The sequence below is a fragment of the Nannobrachium achirus genome, assembly GCF_963921795.1.
Source record: "Nannobrachium achirus genome assembly, chromosome: 14".
Taxonomy (NCBI): Eukaryota; Metazoa; Chordata; class Actinopteri; order Myctophiformes; family Myctophidae; genus Nannobrachium; species Nannobrachium achirus.
This window is the reverse complement of record NC_137821.1, coordinates 24840277-24860276: the sequence shown is the minus strand read 5'-3', so window position 1 is coordinate 24860276 and position 20000 is coordinate 24840277. Positions and strand designations below refer to the sequence as shown.

General features: G+C 46.1%; 1 protein-coding gene across 5 annotated transcripts in view; it reads right to left on the bottom strand.

Annotated features, from left to right (window-relative positions):
- Window positions 1-20000, bottom strand: part of kdm6ba (lysine (K)-specific demethylase 6B, a) — a 242263-nt gene that overhangs the window by 82898 nt on the left and 139365 nt on the right. The window contains exon 1 of one of the 5 annotated variants that reach the window (XM_080742375.1): window positions 7181-7317. The exons of the other annotated variants lie outside the window; for them this stretch is intronic. The gene's annotated coding sequence lies outside the window, so the exon portion shown is untranslated. Of the gene's footprint in view, window positions 1-7180; window positions 7318-20000 lie in introns of those variants that run through there. 5 annotated transcript variants of the gene reach the window in all.

The following is a 20000-nucleotide window of genomic DNA, read 5'->3' as shown; positions in this document are numbered from 1 at the left end:
GAGTACGTTTTACCAATAGAGGGTTTAAGTGGTACCGGATATGCAGCTCGGAAAATAAAAGGTGAATTGATCCCAGTGCATGACGGAGGACGATATCACGATGAATTAAATCTCCACGATACGATTATCGCGAGTGTTTTTTATCACGATAATATCACTTATCGTCCCATCCCTAGTACCTAGTCAGTATCAGTCTCTCTCTCTCTCTCTCTCTCTCTGGGTATTTAAAGGGGGCGGGCGGGGGTCTGGCTGTCCTCCAGACGCTGTAGTGTGACCCCCACACTTCCTGCAAAAAAAAAAAAAAAAACGGGCAGGCGCCACGGCGGGCGGGCGGTGCTGGGCAGACACGCACTGGCACGCTCGCCAAACACACGCACGCATGCAGACACACACACGCACACACGCACAGAGCTTCCCCCAGAGCCTCTTCTGTATCACACACACCAGGCTCCCACTTCCAGACCACAGAGAGATAGAGGGATCGTATGAAACGAGAGAGAGAGAGAGAGAGAGAGAGAGAGAGGGAGAGGGAGGAAGGGAGAGAGACAGAAAGACAGAGTACAGAATGTAGGATGTATACTGTATAGGTGTCTCAGCAGCTCTAGAGCACTGGTTGCCAAGCTTTTTGTCTGGTTAAAAAAACATTCCCAAAAATGCAAAAATGTTCATGAATTAGAAAGAAATACAATGTTTTTTTTCAGTAATTTCATGAAGAAATCAAAGAAAAATATAAGAAATTCCATAAATTAGAAAACAAACGTTTAAGAAGTAGTGAAAATAGCAGACCTACAAGCTTGTAGCCTGTGTGCTTGTAGATATGCTATTTCCACAAGTTTGGGTCCCCTTTTTGGGTCTCGACCTGAAAGGTTTGGGAGCCACTGCTCTAGACCAGAGTTGTAGAAGAGAGAGTTACGTCACTTACGTCGACTCCCATAGTAAGCGTGTACTCTATGGTGGGAAGCTAACTTAGCCTAGCTTACTGGAGCCTGTTCTCATTCTTAGCGAGCCTCTGCCCCGTCCGCCCCCATTCAGTTTTCACTCGCTGGTAAGTAGACTAAATTAACGTCTTTTTCACTCTTTTAATAATGTTATCTACCTTAGAGAGGCCCGTGAATGCGTTACAATGGTGAAAAGGACGTGATTTGGTCTACTTCCAGCGATTTTAAATGCCTCGGCTAGAATGGGGGCGGACGGGGCAGAGGCTCGCTAGGAATGAGAACGGCTCCATGCGAAGCCACTTCCGGTCTGCGGCGAGTTCAAAGCGTGACGCCACTCTCATATAGAACGCTCTGCTCTAGACTAGAGTGTCACCATGTCTCTCAGGCTCATTGGTTTGAATTCACATACACACCTATACCAATGTCACATACACATCAATACCACTGCCACATACACATCAATATACCTCTGTCACATACACATCAATATCAATACCACTGCCACATACACATCAATATACCTCTGTCACATACACATCAATACCACTGCCACATACACACCAATACACACCACTGCCTCAGTTGAGTTAATTTCACTCTAAGAGTGTACAAATGGAACCAAACGGACCTGTAACAGACCAGTGAAGGGAGAGACCAGAGAGAGAAAAGGAAAATGTGGGACAATGGGTGAAACAGTCTACAACACACAGTTAGTTAATTAACAAATGCCATTTGTTTGTTTTTTTCTTGCCTTGTGTGCATTATTTCCTCTGAATAAGTATCATACTCTATGTCAGTGATGCTTTGCCACTATGAGAATGATTGTCGTGCCAATGAAGCATATTTGAACTTGAAAGGGAGAGGGGGAAAGAGAGAGAGAGAGAGAGAGAGAGAGAGAGAGATGCGTGGGAGTTTGATTCCCCGGTGGGAACTGGAAACTCGTGTTTTTCAAGACACCAGATTGATGTGCGCAACCCTGATGCCGTTGGAATAACATTAAAACACATGTAAACGGTCACAGGAACACTCTTTCCATCTACCGCCAAGGTGCAGCGACTTTGAAGCTCGCTCGTAATGTCACCCAACCTCAGGATTTAAAACCTCAACGCTGGAAGTCACTCTATGGAGCCTGCACTACAAAATCCTGCGAGTTCATTTTACTCAGAGTTCAGTTAACACATTAACAGCCAGGTATTAATTTATTAACTGCCACGTTTTTTTTCAGTGTTTTTACCATATTTTTCGCCGGCAACGGTAACGTACCATTTGGCACACAGAAGACCGGGGTCCAAATCCCGGGTAGGAACATAAACATTACGGATTGCAGCATTAACGCAAACGGTGTCATAACGCTTATGACATCACCGGCAGGGAGTGCTGATGTCAGCATTGTATGTGTGTGTGTGTGTGTGTGTGTGTGTGTGTGTGTGTGTGTGTGTGTGTGTGTGTGTGTGTGTGTGAGTGAGTGCACTCTGATCATTAACGTCCGTGCACCGTCTGTACATTTGATAGCGGTGTGAAAAATGGAGGGTCAACATGAAGCCTGTCATGTCCGTGATACATAAACAACAGCTGTAAATATCCTATATGTACATGTACACACTATGAGCACACTGTAAATATGATGTGGCAGGTTGCAATGACGTTATGCTGGGACCATTTGTAACTCTGAGAGCAAATGTAACCAAACGGACCGCATTTGGTTACATGTCACTGTCGGGCAGAAACCTCGTATCTCCAAGTTTATAATGTGAGCGTTTTTCCATAAAGTGAAGCCCTGCTTCATCACACAAGACTGTCGCACAAAACTAGTGAAAATAGCAGATCTACAAGCACACAACGCCTTGTGGTGCGAGACGTTGTGTGCTTGTAGATCTGCTATTTTCACTAGTTTAGATCATTTTTAAATACAAAATGAACGGTATTGGACATTCACCCGACAACGACGATTTGCACATACATTTGTACACTGTAGTAGGTGATAATAACGACATGATGACGATATTCAGAACCTCCGAGGGGCGGTCTCTGACCACAAAATGGATACAGGACATCTGGGCACCTCGGAAATTAATGTGTAAAGCAGAGGTCTTCAACGTTTTCAGGCCAAGGACCCCTTAGTTGAGAGAGAGATGAAGCAGGGACCCTCATAATCTGTTCATAGATATAGGTTCATTGTTTGACAGCACAATCAGTGTATTTTGGATTCATGTTAATGTGTGTTTTCAGATATTTAGCCACTTGAACCGTCAATACTTAATAAACTTAACCGCAGACTGTACTTAGTCTGCTCTTTTCCCCCTCCAAAGCTCTTTGCCGAAAATAGCTGATCTACAAGCTTATAGATCTGCTATTTTTGGCTGAAGTTCTCAGAATATGGACAAGTGGTTCAAGTGGTTAATATAAGAAATGGGTAAAAAAAACAAGTTAATATCACACAAAGATGTGGAGGACCCCCTAGGGGTCCCGGACCCCCTGTTGAAGACCCCTGGTATAAAGTAACGTATACATGTTGTGAACATGCACCGTACATCATTATCAGACTTAATTTTGTCGTCGAATTGGCGAATGTTTATTTTACTTTTTTTTTTCTTTTTACATTTTGGACAACAACCAATTTCACATAGAGATGCCCAGATGTCCCCAGTAGTGTCCACCTGATCTGTCACCTCCTCCGAAACCTCACGGGTCCATGTGGTTGCACGTGTTTTGCGCTCTATAGAGTTATGGGTGTCCTCGAAATTCTTGAAAAGTTTGAAAGCCAGCGTTTCTAAAACGACACAGTGACACGACTGTATGGTTCCATATAGCAGTGTTTCTCAAAGCGGATTCCAGGGACTATGTGGGTTCCTTTCTGGGGGTCTAAATGGACCCATACAAAGACTGTAACTCTGACAGTGTAACGGGTCCGTTTGGTTCCATTTTTGTACACTGTCAGAGTTAAGGGGAAGACCTTGAAATGTAAAAGTTTGAGAAACACTGCCATATAGCTATACGGCCCCTGGGCTAATAACATGACGGGCTGCAGCCATGACCTGACAGCTTCTGCCAGCGTCAATGTAATCACTTTTACACACAACTCTGCTGCTGCGTGTCCCTGCATTTAAAGTCAAGCGGAAGTGTGTGTGTGTGTGTGCCAGATGTGCATGTGCACGTGTGTGTGTGTGTGTGTGTGTGTGTGTGTGTGTGTGTGTTTGCCAGCCTGCCTGTGTGTGCGCGCACGTGCCAGTGTGTTTGCACGTTTACTTGTGTGCACGCGTGTCCTTGAACAGCTGTGCGGGGGTAGAGGAAATGATGCGGAACTCAATATGCCCCACACCTGTCTGCCTCTCCCTCGGGGGAGGAGCCTAAGGCTTTAGAGACGCACGTACACACACACACACACACACACACACACACACACACACACACACACACACACACACACACACACACACACACACACACACACACACACACACACACACACACACACACACACACACACACACACACACACACACACACACACACACACACACCTTAACTTTCAGCGTGCATGCCCCCCCCACCCCCACCCACATTATGCATGCATCAGCCAGTGCAGTAAGATCCATTAATGTATGTATAGAGTCAGCCTGATGTTTGTGTATGCTCCGCCACACACTGCCATGATCGCTAAGTGTGTTTGCACTGCCAGACGGGCCTGAACCCAGACACCCGTGATAGAGAGAGAGAGACAGAGACAGAGAGAGAGAGAGAGAGAGAGAGAGAGAGAGAGAGAGAGAGAGAGAGAGAGAGAGAGACAGACAGAGAGAGAGAGACAGAGAGAGACAGAGAGAGTCATGGAGAGAGTGTGACATGACCAATTTGTGTGGTTTGCAACGTGATACAGTGTATTTCTGTAGTCCTTTTAATTGAACATACACGTGACAATGTAAACGTATGTTTCTCATGCCAATAAAGCCCCTTTTGAATTGAAATTGAACGGAAGGAGCAAGTGAGAGAGAGAGAGAGAGAGAGACGGGGGTGGACAGGTAGAGAGTGAGGTGCAGTAGAGATACAGAGTAGGGCTGCACGATATGGAAAAGATGTCATATCACGGTATTCATGGCAAATATTTCGATATCGGTACGATATACGATGTTACCGTACAGATTTCATATTTAATTTTTTAAGTGTTGCAACAGTGAAAACTAAGCATTATTCATAAAACAGCATAATAATAAGTCAATATCACTCTTGATTTTAAGTGCTATTGGGTTCCCACACTTGTTATTTTAAATTCTAAGTGTAGCAAAAGGCAACGATATGGGCAACGATATGGGCGATATGGGCAACATTATGGACGATGTATTGCCCAGGGCGATATATCCCGATATAGTTGCCTTTCGCGATACTGATATTGCGCATGGTCATACCTCGATGACGATACGATAACAATATATTGTGCAGCCCTAATACAGAGGCAGGTAGAGAGACAGTGTGTGGAGACATACTTGTAGGAGAGAGAGAGAGAGAGAGAGAGAGAGAGAGAGAGAGAGAGAGAGAGAGAGAGAGAGAGAGAGAGAGAGAGACACAAAGAGACACACAGAGAGAGAGAGGCACAGAGCAGAGGAAGAGAGGCACAGACCTAAGTGGGGTGTGGGAGATAAAAATGAAGAAATGAGAGATGACAGTTGCAGCAGCACAAGTGCAGAGCGAGAGAGAGAGAGAGAGAGAGAGAGAGAGAGAGAGAGAGAGAGAGAGAGAGAATAGGAGAGTGCACAGGGGGAGGTTACTTTGGGACAGAAGAACTCGGTGACATGACACAGATGCAGTGTGCTACTGTGCAGCGAGAGAGAGAGAGACACACGCACGCACGCACGCACGCACGCACGCACGCACGCACGCACGCACGCACACACACACACACACACACACACACACACACACACACACACACACACACACACACACACACACACACACACACACACACACACACACACACACACACACACACACACACACACACACACACACACACACAGAGAGAGGGAGGGTAGGACAACATGGAGGAGAGGCAAAGGGGGAGGGTGATAGTGAGAGGCGAAGAGGAGGACAAGAATGGGGGATGTGTGTGTGTGTGTGTGTGTGTGTGTGTGTGCGCTTGTGTCTGGGTGTGTCTGTGTGAGTGTGAAAGCGCACTGCTGTTCAGTTGTGTGGTGTGCACTCATGTAGAGCAGACGAGACAGTCAGCACACTGCAGAGACGTGCGCGCTCGCACTACCCCCCCAAAACACACACCACGCCGTGCACACGCGTGTCTATACACGTTACCCCCCAAAACACAGCACACCATGCGGGCACGATCCGTCTACACATTACCCCCACACATCACAACGTGCACGCGGTGTGCACGCGCGTATGGACACAAATTATAGCCCTGAGGCTCGCCTGGGCTGCAGAGCAGCACACGCCCACACGTGTGAATAAAAGAAAAAAGAAAAAGGTTCTGATTGCCTGTTTGCTGTGCAGGAGTACTTCTTTGCTGTTAGGCAGAAACCTTGTATCTCCGTATTTGTTGTTTGTGTGTGTGAATACCCCTGCCTTGGTGTACAAGCGGGTCACACAACAGTAGCAAAAAAAGAAAGAAAATATCTACAAGCTCACAACGCATAACATCAATCTGATATTTTTTGCTATTTTTAAAACGTTTTGAAAGTTTTGATTGATTAATTGATTGATTGATTGACAACAAGCATACCGGTATGTACAAAACGTCACAAGAAAGCCCAGAGGTTTATTACCATTGTGGTCCCATAAACACAGTGAAAACAAAAAGAATAAACTATGTACAATTTAGTTTTGAAAGTGGTTAAGTCAGTCCGTGGGGTTTTATTCATATTTAAAGGAGCTATAGTCAACCTTTTCTTGAAAAAAGGACGCTAAAATATAAATAATGTTTCGAAAATATTTTATAAAAAAAAATTAAGCTTCATATGTTTCTTTTCAAAAATGACCACAAAAAGCGTAAATATAGTCATTTTGGCCGTTGTCAGGCTGACATTGTTTACATCCCTCTTCTATTCTTTTATATGGATTCCATATAACAGAATAGAAGAGGGATGTAAACAAAGTCAGCCTGCCAATTAAAAGTTGACTATAGCTGCTCCTTTAACTAATGAGAAGTATCAACAGGAGCTTTTGACTATATAATATCTGCAATGGATGCATTGGAGCACAGGTTCTTTTTTCCATTTCCTAGTAAAGTAACAAACCTGGGGGCGTCTGGTGGCCTACTGGTCAAGGCGCATACCACATGGGCACCGCCACATAGGCATGGTTGCAGCGGCGTCGCCGGTTCGATTCCCGACCCGGACAACCTTTGCCGCATGTCTTTCCCCGTCTCTCTCCCCATTTCCTGTCAGTCTACTGTCCTATCAATGAAGGCAAAAGCCCAAAAACAAATCTTTAAAATAAAATAGATCTGCTATAAAGTAACAAACTTGGACATAGGAGGTTTCCACCCGACAGAGACGGCTTGTGACTGAGGGTTCACCCTGACCGGCTGGCTAGGCCGCCTACGCGCTAACATAGCGCCGTGCGCGCCAGGCTCTTAAAATAAACCACAGCATGCTAACATTACTACCCATATCGTGGCCAGAGACATCATACGCCCGTCGCCCACATTTCATCTTCTTCGTGTGTTTTCATAAGTGAATGCCCTACTTTATATGCTTTCTCGTATGAGTTTGTCGTGAAATGGTAACGAAAGTGGCCGGTCTACGAACTCACTATGCGCGTTGTGATGGTAAAGGCAGAAACGTCCTTATCTCTATATTTTAACCTTTTTTAATATTGTCTCATAAAATGATGCCCTACTTCATCATACAAGAGCGTTGCACGAAACTAGTGAAAATGGCATATCTCCAAGCTCATGACGCATCACATCGCGACACATTATATGATGAAAACAACAATAATATAAAAGGAGTGGTTTGGGGCTTACAAGGTTTCCACCCAAAGGTGACAATATACAGTATTATATTCTTGCTCTCGGGCAGAAACCTTTTGCGTTTTTCTTTTTGGAAATTAACACCCAACGTCACGCAGAAGCATCAAAAGTAGCAGATCTACAAGCTCGAATCGCGCCGCCAAGCGACGCATTTAGAGCTTGTTGATCTGCTACTTTTGCATTTGAGCAGTGAAAATAGCCGATCGACAAGCACACAACGCCTGTGTGCTTGTAGATCTGCTATTTTCACTACTTTTGCGCGACACTTTTGTATGAAGCAGGGCTTTAATTTACCAGGAAAATACATACCAAATTTAAAGGTTTCTGCCCGACAGTGACGATATATGCAGTCTATATACAGTGCACAGTATATATATATACAGGCCATGCAGACAGGCCTGTCTGTCTGCCTATATAATGGAAACCTTCCGTCGCGCCCCCTCCCCCTCCCCCTCCCCCTCCCCCCTCGTCCATCCATGTTTCTAGCCATTCATCACATTCCGCGCTCTATCCCTCCCTCACACCTGCCAGGCCTACAGCAAGGTCACACACCTCAATTACCCTGCGCACGCACGCACACACACATACATGTACACATGCACTCGTGGCTCGCAGACACACACACCACACACACACACACACACACACACACACACACAGCCAGGGAGTGGGTGGAGATTTGGGGGGGATGGGGATGGGGTCTGATATGAAGGCCTGATGTGTCGAGGGTGGAAAGCTTGTATGTCCAAAAAAAGGGTTACTTTTCAGGAAATGGAAGAAAATATCTACTGGATCCAACGTAGACAGACAGAAAGACAGAGAGACATACAGACAGACTTTATAAATAGCCCAAAATAGACAATCTACAAGCTCACAGCGCCTACTTTTGCGTGACACGGCATTAATCCCCCCCCATAGAGTATATATATAATAGAGAACGGAAAGCCCCGCCCCCTGCAATTCATTTCAATGCAAGTTGCTCAGTGGCGTTTTGAAGCATGCGGAAGTAGCAGAATCCAGGTGCATTGTGGGAGGATTTGGCACATCCACATGTGCCAAAATCTGTTAAGTCGAGACATAATTACATCACAAACGTAAAAAACATAAAAATGTGAAATAGGGAGATGCAAGGTTTCTGCCCGACTGGTAATATGAAAGGGAGGGGGTTGGGGTAGTAGGAGGGGTGTTGAGAACAGATTTCACGCTATCCTGAGCACTGGGCTAGCATGCACCAGTGGCTCTGACATTTTATTTATGACATGCAATGGTTAGTACCTGCTCTCTGCTCTGGCTCTTATCTGCAGCCTCCGTCTCATATCTCTCTCTCTCTCTCTGTCTCCCTGGCATTTCCATATAGGAATCAATTCCTTTGACTAAAATCTGTTTCATCTGCTGGTGAAGCCAGCCATGTGAGTGAGTGGATGGTGCGGCATACAGGTGCCTGTTTATGTACAGCACACCACTGAATACCATGCAGTTTCTGTACTGATACGCAGGGGCGTCACAAGGGGGGTAAAGTGGGACTGAGTTACTATAGGGCAGATCTCCGAGTGCCGCGCTGCGAGCTTGTAGATCTGCTATTTTTGAAAAGTCGTGAAAATGTGTGCAAATCTTAGAATATAATGTATGTATGTATTTTTTAAGCGAACATCTGTAACTCAAATCTTACTTCTGGGGGGTCCCTGGAACTAAATATTTTGAGATGGGGGTCTGTGGCCAAATACATATCATTTTGATGGGGTCCTTCACATGAAAAAGTTTGAGCACCAATGACATTTTTTTTCTTCAAAAAACCTTAGAAGGATTTGAAATATTCAAAGACTTGCACATTTTTCAAAGATCTTTCAAAAATAGCAGATCCACAAGCTTGTATATCTGCTCTTTTTGAATAGTTAAAGCACAAAAAAATGCGTAATAATGCCATCCCCATCTAAATGGGTTAAACCCCCTCGTAGATCGTCTACTTTGAAAATGTTTGCCTCTTTCTTTTATTATTTGACAATTTGGCCTTGACCAGTTGTTTTTTAACCTGACTACCGCCCGATGGTGGCAGCAGTGGGTGGTACGCACTGCTGCCACCATCGGGCGGTAGTCAGGTGTCAGGTTAGTTGTTTTTAGTATGGTTTGTTGATTACATTTTCTTATTTATTTTCTTTCATTTTAAGGTTATTAAAAAGGTCTTAAAGGTCCCTTCACTGTCACCTGGGGACCCCCCCCCCCCCCCCCAATAAATCATGTGGGGACCGGGACCCCCCATGGGACCCCCATGGGAATCACAAATAAAGCCCATGTGAATCCATAATACGGCTGGCGGCAGAGAAAGCGACGCTAGCTCTGTCACGCCTAATCTACGCTCCGTCGCACGATAGTGTCGCAAGCCGGAAAACGGCAGAGAATAGCAGACCTACAAGCACACAGCGCCGTCAAAGACAAGGTATGAATGGGGCTTTAGGAGACAGAATGCTGGTTGGTCCATGCCAGGGACGTGCAGAGAATGTTAGAGAAGCAGGGGCTGAAATCTCTAAAAGGGCTTTTTGATGAAAATATCGAAACTAGCAGACCTCCAAGCTCACAACGCGTCGCAGTTGTGAGCTTGGAGGTCGGCTATTTTCGGTGCTTGATACCACACTGAACTGAGCATAATCAAGTCAATACTGGAGATGTGGCGTAACGGCATGGATTTCTACACAGAGAGGGATAGTTTGGACCAGGCAATTCTCTTGAACGCTGCCTTCAGGTATGGCTTGGAAAGGAGGCATTTGCATTTCTTTCACCATAGTGAAAACTGCATTCATGGTCTGGAGAGGGCACTTTTTACAGACGGATAAAAGGGCAGAGGCTCAAGCCCACTTTGATGTCTATGCACATGCCTGGTCCATGCAGCCTAGGGGAGGTAGCCAGCTGTGTTTGCTGTGAGGACTCATCATACACCACCAGCCATATGGTGCACGCACGCACGCACGCACGCACACGCACACGCACACGCACACGCACACGCACACGCACACACACACACACACACACACACACACACACACACAAAACATCAGCTTTGGTTCTACCAGGGACCGAACAGACAGAAACACCTGACATGTGCAGCAACAACAACACAAAGCCATGTTTGTGGAATTGACTTGCAGGGCAGGAGGTACGTTCAAATGAATGGCGAGCCTTTGTACATTTAATCTTGTACGGACACGATTAAATGTGTTTTAGTACGCCTCAAGGTCCCGGGATAAGAGGCTGTAGGTTAACAGAAAATGACTCTGGAACGAATCAACCAGAGATATACTACATGAAACACTATGTGTGTTCAGGAGGCAGAAAGCCTTTGTCACTTCATGCTGCTTTCCGTAACTTCTTCAGTGGATTAAATGTTATGGTAGAGTTAAAACAATATAAACAACACAACTGTGGTGGTTGTAGTTGGTCTACCCGCTCTTCTATTGAGACATTTAGGAGACACTGGTAGGACCACTATTGGTGGAGAAGTGGTATTGCATGAAGTTCAAAGGGGGGGATTTTCTGTATTAACTCACCAGAGGAAATCCTGGTGCTTGATTGCAGATTTTTATGATTTACACCTTAAATTCACCAATCACGCATTCATGATGACGCCACTATGTTGAGGTGGGATCACAGTACGCACGCACGGGTCGCACGCATGCACGCACGCATGCACGCACGCATGCACGCACGCATGCACGCACACATGCACGCACACAAATGGACTGAGATGCACAATCCAATAGAAATTGATATATAGAGAGAAGGCAGGGCTTACCACTGTGCCACTGCCACAGGCACCGATACAGCATTTGATGAAAATTCAGCTCAGATTAGATGACAGTACAGTGAAATGTCAACCGTGCAGAAGTCAATTTGAACCCACGGTAGATACTAACAGCATTTCCCATAGAGATTATTTGAGTAGTGGTTTGTATACTAGTAGTATTGCAGACTTGCAGACTGCAGACAGGTGACCTGCAAGCAGGGGTGGACAAAGTACACAACTCCAGTACTTAAAATATAAATATCACTCAACTACAAGTGAAAGTCGCTCCGTCAAATTTGTACTTGAGTTAGTGCTGCAGTACTTGCTTTTTAATAATGCTCAAAAGTACATGCGTTTAAAAATACTTTCACATTTCATATTCATATTCAAAGGTATAAACTGGCACACTACGGTTTTCTTTTTAACATCAATGCATTGCTGTATCAAAAGATTTTGCTGACATTTTCAAAAGGTATCACTATCAAAACTGGAAAATAACGGTGCAACGCGTATGTTGCGACGTGTTGTCATCTTCTATTCATTCATTATAATGTAGTTTTTCCTTTCCTAGAGATGTAGTCTAGAAAAGTACAATATTTGCTTTGAACTGTAGTAGATTGAAAGCCATAAATATGAAAAATACAAAAAATACAAACACTCGAGGAAAGTTCATTTAGTCAAGTGCTGTACTCAAATGTACTCTGTAACCCTCCACCAATGCCTTGCAAGCCATTTGCAGTTGCAGGCCCGTGTAGCTGCTCTTCCAAACCCTGTTTCCGACAGAGCCTCTCCTTATTATGGCCACGTGTGGACCTTCAAAACATCGGAGCCCAGTTAGTTTGTCTTCTGTGGGGAGCCTTGAAGGTCAGGCTCACATTTTTCAAAGTGCGCGAACTGCGAATCAACTTTTCAGCAGGGGGGAAACCGCAATCACAGTCCACAAGATAGCGAGGCGGAGAGAGAGGGAGAGAGAGAGAGAGAGAGAGGAGATACAGAGAAAGAGAGAGTGTGAGAGCAAGGGCGTCACACCAAATCCTGGGCCCTGGGTACAAGGATTCACTGCGGGCCCCCCATGAATGTTAACTATTGAAAAATAGCAGATATACAAGCTCACAGCGCGGCACCGAGTGCCGCGCTGCAAGCTTGTATATCTGCTATTTTTGAAAAATCGTGAAAATATGTGCAAGAAACCTATGTCAAGGACCCCCAAGATGATATGTATTTGGCCACGGACCCCGATCTCAAAATATTTAGTTCCAGGGACCCCCCAGAAGCAAAATTTGAGTTAGAAATGTTCGCTTAAAAAATACATATATTCAAAGATTTTCACACATTTTCACAACTTTTCAAAAATAGCAGATCTACAAGCTCGCAGCGCTGCACTCGGTGCCGCGCTGTGAGCTTGTATATCTGCTATTTTTCAATAGATAAAGTTATTAGGGCCCCCTCCACCTTGGGCCCCATTAACTCAGTCCCACTTTCCTACCCCTTGTGACGCCCCTGTGTGAGAGAGAGAGTTTGAGGGAGACAGTGGAGCATGTAACGCTATATGTCCGTGATAAGACTCCTGTGGGAGAGTCAGTCTGTCTCCTGCCTCCTCAACACACACACACATGCACGCACGCGCGCATACACACACGCGCGTGCATGCACACACACACACACACACACACACACACACACACACACACACAGTGGCCATTCCATAGCATGAGTAGAATAGAGGCTTTTCAGAGCGTCTAGGACATCCAACACCCAATCCAACAATGAAAACAGAGAGAATATCAACTACAACACCAGACCCCCTCCCATCTCCTCTCCTCTCTGATCTCTGTTAGTATAGTCATCTGATCACACAAAGAGAGAGAGATAGAGAGAGAGAGAGAGAGAGAGAGAGAGAGAGAGAGAGAGAGAGAGAGAGAGAGAGAGAGAGATAGATAGAGAGAGGGGGGGTGGGGGGACAGACAGAGAGACAGACAGAGAGAGAGAGAGAGAGAGAGAGACAGACAGACAGACAGACAGATCAAGAGAGAGCACCATTTTCGCACTGGCCTATTAAAACGCCACCAGGAGGCCACAATAACCTACCTGATCTGGCGGAGACCTGTGCTCGGAAGAGCACTGCTTCTGGTTATCTTTTAATTGTACAAACATTTCTTACTTTTGATTGCTTTTATACTTTGATAATGTAAACGTACGTTTCCCATGGCTCATGTCATGTTATGCAGGAAAATGTTGGTCATATCATTATAGCCAAGCAGTTTCCAGCAAAATTAAAACATAGCAGATGGAAGCTTGTTGTGCTTGTACAACAGACCTGCAAGTGTGATCTATGCATAGCAGATCTACAAGCGCACCGTAGCCGATAAGCTCACGACATGTCGGTGCGATGCTGTGAGCTTGCGGATCATCTATTGTCCCTGTACAAACAAGTATACAATAACAGGGCTAAGGGTGGATAAGGGGTCTGGCTATGGGGTCAGGGTTAGAAATAGTCTGGGATTGGAACACGTAAACTAACACCTCATAGACAACAACCTGATCCCTAGGGGAGAGAGAGAGAGAGAGAGAGAGAGAGAGAGAGAGAGAGAGAGAGAGAGAGAGAGAGAGAGAGAGAGAGAGAGAGAGAGAGGACAGACACACAGGACAGACATGAAGGGACAAAGGAGGGAGAGAGAGAGAGAGAGAGAGAGAGAGGAGGGATGGAAACAGACAAAGAGTGCAGGAACACATGAGGAAATACCGTGTGTGTGTGTGTGTGTGTGTGTGTGTGTGTGTGTGTGTGTGTGTGTGTGTGTGTGTGTGTGTGTGTGTGTGTGCGCGCGTGTGCGTGTGTGTGCGCGCAGACAGAGAGAGGGAGCGAAGGAGAGGAAGGAAGGTTAAGAGGGTCTCAAGGAAGGCTAGGAGGCTGGCACTGAGACAGATCGGGTTACAGGAGTCTGGGGAGACACACACACACACACACACACACAGACAGACAGACAGACACACACACACGGGTCACGGTGCACCCGGTGCCCTCCCTCCCTCCCGACATGCACATGCTGCGACACGGATACTCTCGTAAACGCGGCGGGCAGACGGCGGGTGCGACAGACGGCCGGCCCGGACAGACGGACTTAACAGACAGAACTTTGATTCCTCACAGTCTGGCACATGGCGAAGGCACACGTCTAGCTATTTACAGAGGCTCGCTCTCTCAACTCAACCCCAAAACCACCAGTGAGAGAGAGAGAGAGAGAGAGAGAGAGAGAGAGAGAGAGAGAGAGAGAGAGAGAGAGAGAGAGAGAGAGAGAGAGAGGGAGCAGTCGGGATGGGACGATATGAAAATGTCATATCACGGTTATTGTGACAAAAGAAATCACGATTTACGATACTATCGCGATAATCAACATCCATTATCCTGGGGTGGAACATTTGCCAAAAAATAGCCGATCTACAAGCTCACAACGCGTCGTAACGCGACGCGTTGTGAGCTTGTAGATCGGCTATTTTCTGGCAAAAAAAGACTATCAAGTACGTATCTAAGTACCTTAAGGGTTTAAGTGGTACCAGATATGCAGCTCGGCAAATAAAAGGTGAATTGATCCCAGTGCATGACGGAGGACGATATCACGATGAATTAAATCTCCACGATACGATTATCGCGAGTGTTTTTTTATCACGATAAACGATAATATCGCTTATCGTCCCATCCCTACAGTCAACAGGACCAGGGCCGACCGTTAAACATTCCTCCTTTCTCTAAAAGGCAGCGATCGGCGCCTCTTACCAAACAGGAAGAGAAGGAAGACACCGATTAGATAAAGTGTGGATTTTGGCTGAACCAGCAGCAACTCAGCTCACGTACGTGTGCGCGCATGCGCACACACAAAGACCACAAGAGTGCTATCTCAGGCCCTTACGCAAGCTTGGCTGGGGGTCATGGTTCACTGTGGAACTGGGCTAAAACACACACACACACGCACACGCACACACACACACACACACACACACACACACACACACACACACACACACACACACACACACACACACACACACACACACACAGCCAACTGGAACACTGATTGCACCGACTCCCGGGCCGAGGGGAGGGGGGCCGCGGGGCAGGAAGAGGATCCTGAGAGAAGAGAGAGACGAGAGAGAGAGAGAGAAGAGGAAGTGCAGTGGGAACGAGAGAGTAAAGCCTGGTTCACACCTCGCCGCACGACGGCCAAGTGCAAGGGAAAACAGCCCACAAACCACAAACTCCCCACGCATTAACGGAGGACGCAACGCCTTGTAAGAACATAAATGAGGCCAAAGACGAATCCCGAAACAGCCCCGTCGTGATCGCGTCCAGGCACTTTGGCGTCACTAAATTGTGCACTTTAGAATGACGAAAAGGGCCATATGGGATCAAAAAGGGCCATATGGGATATGACGGGGCAGTGACATACGACAAGAGGTCACAAGCACGAACTCGGAAGCCCACTGTCAATGGGTTGACTGACTCTTTGCGAGCGCGTCGAACGTACCTATTCCTCACATGTAGGGCTGTCACGATAGGACATTTTACATGACGATTAATTACGTTTTTTGTCGTTGACAACTACATTTTTGTTTGGCTTTTAGGATTTTAAAGATGCACATGGCAGATATGACACATAACCTAAATACAAAAAGAAATTACTTTTGACATATTTGACAACTTACTACTTAAAAAATAACATTGATAGTGGAAATAGCAGATCTACAAGCTCAGTAAGCCTGTAGATCGGCTATTTCCACTATTTCTGAAAATGTACGAACATTTTTCAACATTTACGCTTATTATTATTACAAAATAATTGCGATTAGACGATTATGTAATAATTGAGACGGCCCCACTCACATGCTCAGTGTGCGTGCGCATCCGAGCCACTTAAAATGATTCTTTTCCCGAATCCAAACTCCAACTCCCCCCCCCCCCCCATCCCCCCTCCGATCGGGGTAATGTCACCCATCGATCGCTTCCCTCCCATCCCATCCCCCACCCCTCCCATCCTGTCCCTCCTCCTATACCAATATCGCTACCATCTCTGCACCAACCTAATCGGGGTTCATCCATTTACTGTAAACCAATTTGCTGGATCGATGGGGTGGAGGTCACAGAGGAGTCGGGGCGGGTCAACTAGAGGTCATGGCCGTGGTGGGGGTTTGGGTGGGGGTGGGGGGTTTGGGGTCCAGATGGTGGATGGGGAGTGAAGCGTGCACCTCGTACGCACCGCACCCCACACGCACGCACACTCGCATTCGTTTTGTGTCGTTTTGCATGCCGTCAAGGCGTCAACCAGGGACGTGCAGAGAATGTTAGAGAGGCAGGGGCTGACATTTCTAAAAGGGCCTTTTGGTGAAAATATCGAAAATAGCAGACCTCCAAGCTAACAACGCGTCGCAGCTTGGAGGTCGGCTATTTTCGATGCTTGATTTCTACACAGAGAGGGGAATTATTTCAACATAAGATGTTGCATTCACGTTCAGGAGAGTTTGGACAAGGCAATTCTCTTGAATGCTGCCTTCAGGTATGCTATGGCATGAGGGAATTTACATTTCTTTCACCACAGTACTGCATTCATGGTTCTGGAGAGGGCACTTTTTTACGCACGGATAAAAGGGCAGGGGCTCAAGCCCCCTTTGATGTCTATGTGTGCACGTGCCTGTCGTACGCACCGCACCCCCACGCACACTCTCACATTAGTTTTGTGTCATTTTGCATACCGTCGAGGCGTCAACCGCTAAAGCCCTTGGTCGTTACGCCGGACAGCGAGAATAGCCGATCTCCAAGCTCACCGCGCGTCGCAGCACGACACGTTGTAGTGCTTGTGAATCGGCTGTTGTTGCTAATTCGTCCATTTGACTATGATGACATGCCCAAATCACAGGCACACCAGGTGGAGAGTGGCTTAGGGAAACATACAAGTGGACAAACGAGCGTGGATACAAAACGAGGGTTCAATGACTCACAACCTGGTTTAATGACAAACTCAGTGACAGGCCAACCGGTAGGGCCACATCATGATCACACACACACACACGCACACGCACACGCACACACACACACACACACACACGCACACACACACACACGCACACGCACACACACAAAAGAGGAAGTTGATCAAATAGGACTGAACAAATAAACCGTCTCCGGGTGAATGGCAGTGAAAGAGAATCACGCTCATTCAGAAGTGTACAGCATGCACATGCGCGCACGCACGTCCGCATGCACGCACATCCACACACACACACACACACACACACACAGGGCGATAAATAGGGAAGAGGGAGGAGAGAGACCGGACTGACACGCTCGCACAATGACGGTTAGGGCCGGTCTGACCTGAAGAGAAACATCAGACGTAAACAAAGAGAGGGAGGGAGAGGGAGGGTGGAGAGAAAAGAGCAATAGAGTTGCCACACATCAAAGGCACTCCACTTTTCATGGCTCGTACAATTACAGAGCACAGTTAAAACCCTAGGCGGACTGACTGTCACGAGTGTGTATGAGAAAGAGAGAGACAGAGAGAGCAGGGACGTGCAGAGAATGTTAGAGAGGCAGGGACTGACATTTCTAAAAGGGCCGTTTGGTGAAAATATTGAAAATAGCAGACCTCCAAGCTCACAACGGCTATTTTCGGTATTTGACACCACACTAAACTAAGCATAATCAAATGAATACTGGAGATAAAGCGTATGGCATGGATTTTCAACACAAAAAGGGCAATTCTTTCAACACAAGACGCTTGCATTCAAGTTCAGAAGAGTTTGGACAAGGCAATTCTCTTCAATGCTGCCTTCTGGTATGGCATGGAAAGAGGACATTTGCATTTCTTTCACCATAGTGAAAACTGCATTCATGGTTCTGGAGAGGGCACTTTCTTTTACAGACGGATAAAAGGGCAGGGGCTCAAGCCCCCTTTGATGTCTATGTGTGCACGTGCCTGAGAGAGAGAGACAGAGAGAGAGAGAGAGAGAGAGAGAGAGAAATGGAGTCATATTCGTTTGCAGACTCATTTGTGGGAAGATGACATTTTAGCCGTTTTCCAGTCTTCATCGTCAAAAAGCACCACTGGAGCAGTTCAATCCCGCAATAAGGGGCACACGGATTATTATTTATTGTTTTATTAAACTTTTATTTATCCAGGGTACTAGGTTGACTGCCTGGAAGAGCATGTGTGCTCTTTATTTTTATTTTTACAACCCGTCCCTCAAATGTAATTTACGATATCGGTTGTGCTAGCGGCGCCGCCCAGATGAAATTCCCACACCGCTGCAAAACAATCGTCCGTTGTACAACGTCTGAGCGGTCGTAAAAGTTGCTCGGTGCGAAAGGGACAAGGACAAACGGAGTTCTGTCGGCGTCGTATAACGGTTGTATAACAGCTAGCCGACGCGTAAGCAATAAAGGGGGGTGTCATTGTGTTAACACAAACAGCTATTTTACTGGAGAGAGTAGCGGCAATTTAGCAAGTCAGATGTGTTAAAAGTACTGGGAATTAATTAGTGACGGTTTGGTGAAAATGACATTTGGAGATACAGAATGTATGACATTGGAGACACAGTATACATTCCAGCTTAAAAGTTTCCACTTTTCCACGTTTTATTTTGTTTTCTCAAAGTACAGCACTGGCCCGGTGTCTGTCGACTGAGGTACCGTTGTTTCCTGTTGAGATTGGCACATTTCCTGGGGCAAGCTGCCCAGATCACACATGTCACACGGGTCTTCTTATTTTTTCTCTATCAAAAAACACCTGCAATGTAGTGCATTTGAAACTACATTGCAGTGCACATCATGGGGTGATCACTGCTTGCCTCCCTCCTGTGAATTGTTTTATTTTTATTTTTGTTTATTTTGTTGCAGAGTGAGGTCAGCAGACAAAGTGAAGTAAGTGAGATGAAAAAACCTGGGTGAAATGTGCCAATCTCAACAGGAAACATCGGTACTGTCACAGTATCCATTCACAAGATGAATTCTACTCGCACAAGGTGGACAATCGTGTCTTTTAACCTAATGAAACCTAGGGCCCCTATTCTGGGGGGCGAGAATTCATCGAAAATAGCCCATCTAGATCGACTATTGCCGGTAGTGCAGATCAGAAAAAAGAGCGGACCAAGTATAGAGCCCTGGGGGACCTCGTTCAAATAAGTATATAAGGTTTTAAGTGGTGAAGAAGAAAACGGCATTGTGCCGAACTAAGGTGATATAAGGTCTCTCTCTCTCTCTGAGTCAGTGTGTCTGGGATATTCAAGCCTTTCTTCATTCCATCGCTGGCATCCTCATCAT